Raw genomic sequence first — 6000 nt, forward strand, 5'->3', positions numbered from 1 at the left:
CAACCATACGTCTTTGGAATAATCTTGATGATTCAACTCGTGATGCGGAATCAATAAATAATTTTAAAACTGAACTAAAAAAACTTTATCCTCAGAGTAACATATTTCTACCGAAGAAATTTGAGTTAGAAATTCGAAAACTTAATATTATTCTAACCCAACTTCGATGTTTTTGCATCATCCTTAAACTATGATCTATATAGGGTCAATATCATCCCTGACCCTTTTTGCCTGTGTGGTGTTAATCGTGAAGATTTCTATCATTTCTTTTTTAAATTTATATTATATTCAGAAATACAAAATGATATATTTGAAAGTCTGCGCTGGCTGTAAAATTAACTAAGAACTGCCAACCTCGGGTAGTTGTCTTCTTTCTCTAGATAAAAACCAAACTAATTTAAAAAATGTCTTCCAGTATATTAAAAGTTCGGAAAGATTTCTAATTTTCTAGATAGCAAACCATGATCGCACACACATCTTCATTTACGTGACAGTCTATCCTTTTTTCTCGTTTGTTTAATTTGTATTTTTATTTTTTGTGTTTTAGTTTTCTAATTATTCATTTATTTATTTTTATATATTTTTTTCTTTTTTTTCTTTTTTTCTATCTGCTCTTCTCTGTCTTTTGACATAAATCAATATATACTTATAGATATACCATTCTATACATGAATGCTCATACATACATTTTGTATTATATTGCTAAAAATGTTAAATGGAGAAGACTTCATAAATCTGTTTGACTTGTGTCTTATCCAATTTGAACTTGATCAAATAAAATATGTTTAAAATAGAAAGTGATCAAAGGACACTGTGTGGCTTTGAACATTGAATGCCCCGACAAAAAAATGAAACAGTTCAAACGAGCTAACGGCCTAATTTACAAAATAATTTACGATCTTTACTGCCTTCCTTAATAAGACCATATGACCTGCATGAACAAACAACAACAACCCCCATAGATATATATAAAATCGATAATTCAACTTTCGGGTTTGGATTATAATCCACGAATTGATATCTAAGATTTTGTTTTATGGTACCGAGACAAAAAGGCGAAAAGGCGAAAACGCGAAATCGCGAAAACGCGAAATCGCGAAAACGCGAAAAGGCGAAATCGCGAAATCGCGAAATCGCGAAAACGCGAAAACGCGAAATCGCGAAAACGCGAAAACGCGAAAACGCGAAAACGCGAAAAGGCGAAAACGCGAAATCGCGAAGTCGAAAACGCGAAAACGCGAAAACGCGAAGTCGAAAACGCGAAAACGCGAAGTCGAAAACGCGAAATCGGAAAGAACAAATATTTCGCGTTTTCGCGTTTTCGACTTCGCGTTTTCGCGTTTTCGACTTCGCGTTTTCGCGTTTTCGACTTCGCGTTTTCGCGTTTTCGACTTCGCGATTTCGCGTTTTCGCGTTTTCGCCCTATATAATATGATGGGCGAAAACGCGAAAACGCGAAAACGCGAAATGGCCTTAACCGGCCACCATAATATTGCCAATTGTTCCAACGACTGTCAAGAAAAGCAGGAATATTGTAGCAGGAATCCCTCTGTCTAGAAATACTTGGTATTCAATTTCACTCAATCTAATAGAAGTTCCGTTTGCAAAATTTGATGTCATTCTGAAAATGATATAGGAAAAAAATTATACCTTACAAAATATTCAATATATTAACTTTTTATCAGAATATCTCGGTTTTATATTATTTGAATCCATGTTATGATACATCAACTAAATATGGTCACATTCAACATTTCTACAAAATGTGTAAAGGGTGTTTGTCCGAAGTCCGACTACATTTGCGACCATTCGTGTTTTGTTTTGAAAAACCAAAACATGAAGACAGAAACTCAATTTGAAATCAACGAGTTGTGTAATTCTTTGCAGAGTTGTATCTGCAAATTGAAATTATAAGACTGGTGTGTCTTTTTCCTGTATAGTTTTACGTTTTATTAGATGAGAAATTATCAAGTTTTTTAAACTTAAAGTATTTATGGCTTTGATATATAAAAAAGCGGACACCAAGGTGACATTTCAAACTCAAAAGTCGAAAACAAACTGACAACGCCATAGCAAAAAATTTAAAAAACGACAAAAAGACGATAAGTTCATTAAACACTATACAGAAAAATAGAGATTGCGCAACACGATTTTTATCAACACTCATCGTAAACGCCTGTGTTCCATAAAGTTTACTATGGTACACCTTATTGTAAGTACAATTGATTAAGTATCCTGTACTTTCTATCAGGAGAAACAAACCTTAATTTTGTGGTAAATGATAAACAAAACATTAGACCCGGAAAGGTATACATGTGTGTAAAACTAATATTCCTGCCAAGCAACATTAACTGGCACACCTCGTCTCGATCATTTTGAGAAAAAATGTTGTCATAAGCTGCGAAAAGAAAGATAATTTAAATGTATTATCTCAACAAATATAATGTGTTTTTTTTACTTTAGTTGAAGATAAAGATGTATTATTATTTATAGGCTCAGTTATTCGATCAAATTTGCTACTATTCGATCATTTGTAATTTATATTAAGGGACAACAAAATATAATTTAGCATTACAAACATACCTCAATTGATCTTTATAAGTCTCTTTTTCTGTATGCTTACAGTTGTATATACTGCTACATATGACAGAAACTTTACCTTTTTTCTGATTTTCAAGTGAATAGTGAACTATATAACTGCTTTATTAATCAAGATAATACACGCCTTTACAATGATGTATCCAATTGAAATTGATATTGTTGCATAGTGTTAATTGTTTTCCCTGATGCTTTTTCCTTTTTCACTTTTGTCCGGTGATTTAAAAGATTGTAATATTTCCGCATTTTCAACGCAATGAACTTTATTTTGAAGTGCAGGGTAAATTGAATTTAAAAAGAAATATTCAAAATATGCTGTAGATTCAGAACATGTAATGCACAGAGTAGCAATCAAACTGTATAGGTATAAGCCTCCTTATTACACATGTTACAGTTTATGTTGTTGTTCGATTAATTATATCAGAAAAAAATGTTTTCTATTCAAATCCATACAAAGATAGTTCAACCTAGAACTATGGTGAAAACAAACTCCAAATATCCAATGTAGGAACCAGTGGTTGTTATTAAGAGGCTTATGCAGGTCGATTTTGTTTTTAGCCCTGTTAAACATTTCTCTATTCAGCATAGATCCAATTGATGGTATTAAAAGACGTAATGCATGAATAATTGACTGATCAATGTATATCTTTATATTTCTGTACTTGGAGAAATTTCAGAAAAACTGTTTTATTATGAAATGAAATTTCATGATAAGATACCAGATATCGTTGAGTAAATTATTAGTTTTCTTTTGACAAAACAAATGTTTGATGCACTATCAGCAAGTACCTGTTTAAAAGTTTTTTATCAAATATAAGTCCCCCTCTCCTTGTGCTTAGACGCAATCACGGTACCTTATCGCTATCAAGGTGGTTAATGTGGGATCACGTTATATTCTAAAACCCAATCATAATGATAATTTTTTTAGATTTATTTTTTAGATAACTCAGTAAGTATTTGATAACACAAGATAATCGAGTCATTGACCGAAACATATTGTTAACATGTTTTCCTTGTTCCTGTCCTCTGTTAAAATGGTGTTTTGACAACTTCGTTTGTGAAATTTTTAAAGAAAGCAAATGCTTCTGCAATTCAAAGTACATGGCATAAAAATCGTTAAACAACAGATCGAAATATGCCTTATCTTAAGAAAATATCAGGCTCATATTCGCAAAAAAAAACCTTGAGTTCTCTATTAAAATGTCTGGTTTGTTTGTTTTTGTATATGAATAGAATTTTTTATTTTAGATTTGTAATCCAGGTAATCAAGCGTCAACTCAAACGGTAACAAACAACATTTCTACAAACTGAGTTAACAACTGTCCGTCAAAAGTCCGTGCACATTTGTGTCCATTCGTATTTTGCTTTGCGTGATAACAAACAAACATAAAAAAATCACAATGGTTGGTTTTCTTAGTTTTTTTTTACTTTAAAACGAAAAACGCAAAATCTTAATGTTTTTGTAATGATGAAACACAAGCCGAATAAACAACATTTGGATTTATATATTTCGATTCTATGTATTTGCCATTTCAAAAGTAGTAATTTTTATTTATTGCAGGGTGTATCTGGAACTCAAGATAATATGAATGTCGTCTCAATTTTCTGAATAGATACTTACTACCTTAAATGCTTATTGTGAGCGTGACCTCTTAACACATATACAGTATATTTTTCAAGTTTATCAAAGTAAAGTTTCAAATTACCTTAATTTGCTTGCATGCTCTAATCTACATAAAAATTAATGCCTGCATAGTCTCGGCATCGGAATTGTCCGTTATTTTATTGCAATTCTTTTGATTTTGCATCCAACTGTTAAATTCGAGCTTCACATTTAACTATTATGTAGACAAACCTCGAATTTGGCGTACACAATTATAAGCCTGGTAACTTTGCTTTGTCTTCCCAAGTAGAGTACAGCGCAATGCTAAGATTGAGTTGAAATAAAACAAGGAATTGTAGGATAACGTTTTGTCCACATATTTGGTCGCAAAAATTTAGAAAACTGACGAAATCATAAATTAAAATGATAACAGCAAAAACTAAATATATTTAGTACTGTACACTATGTACACCGCATTCACACCCTCCGTTTTTGCAATACATAAATGCATAAAGCAACGATCTTTAAGATTGAATTATCAGGCTCCTGCAAACATTGTAAAATTAAATCTTGAGATTTTGAATATGGATCTCTGTGATTTTGCAATGCATATAACTTGTCTATGCGAAGGACGATCAATCTAAAAACTCAAAACGCTTTCCCTTTACTTATATATGTTACAATAATACTACATATTTCATGCATTCTGATTTGATATAGTTACCCATGAAGCATTCCTTATAGTATTAGTAGTATTCTTAATTGCAAGTTCACTGAGATATATGAGATGTAAGTATTGGCTGAAATAAGGGTTATTCAATGATAGAACATCATCAATATATCGGATAGTAATTAAAGAATTTTGCAAGTAGCTTTTTCTTTATGTCTTTTAGAAGGTTCTGAATGAATTCTGTTTGAGTACAAAAACAAATCGGTCAGTAGGGGTGCTACATATTCCATGCATTCTGATTTGACACTGGTACCCAAACAGCAGACTCCCTCGAACAACTTACAAGTAATTATTATTTGATTGTCAACCTTTAAAAGGCATGTTTATTGAGCTAATCTTCAGTCAATTTCTATTTAGTCAGCTTGTATTGTTTGATTGTGCTTTCTTCCTCACATTTTGTTTTATTCGTAGCTGTAAGATGTGAATATTTATCATGCAATACCAATTGGCATACATCAAAGTTCAAGCAACGAGAGACGCACAAACGCAATTTTGAAGATATTATACCCTTTTCGCCATTCTCTCATTAAAAAAAGTATTTATACACGTTTTATTAAGTTGTGTTTGAAAGAAAGTTAAATCAGTGTTATTCCGGCGAAATATTTTTCTTTGAAAATATTTTTCCATACAATTTTAAGCATTCCTGTCGAAAACTGCTATCCAAAAAACAGAATACGATAGGATTGGCTGCATTGTTGACAAAATTTCCGCGCACTAGAATGTTGGATACTGGTCGGACAAAATGTTGATACATCTTAGGATTTAGCATCATGACCATTAATGTAAAAACATATAACATATATCATTTACAGGAAATGACCGTTGCTATCATCAGGCTTTTGTTAATCGAATCGCATTCCCAACATTGTGTGTTGAACTATTAGACTTTTTCTTTTCACTGTAAGAAAGTTCTCTGTGTACTTTTTTTCCCCTCCCTATTTGGAACAGTAGATATAACTTGGGTGGTTCTAGAATTCATTTCCGACGGTATATGAGATGACGAGCCTGGTTTCGTTCTTAAAGATTCCCTCAAATCTTTCCGAGTACAAATTTCATGCAGTATTTTTCC

This window comes from Mytilus trossulus, chromosome 11 (genome assembly GCF_036588685.1).
Source record: "Mytilus trossulus isolate FHL-02 chromosome 11, PNRI_Mtr1.1.1.hap1, whole genome shotgun sequence".
In the NCBI taxonomy this organism is placed as follows: Eukaryota; Metazoa; Mollusca; class Bivalvia; order Mytilida; family Mytilidae; genus Mytilus; species Mytilus trossulus.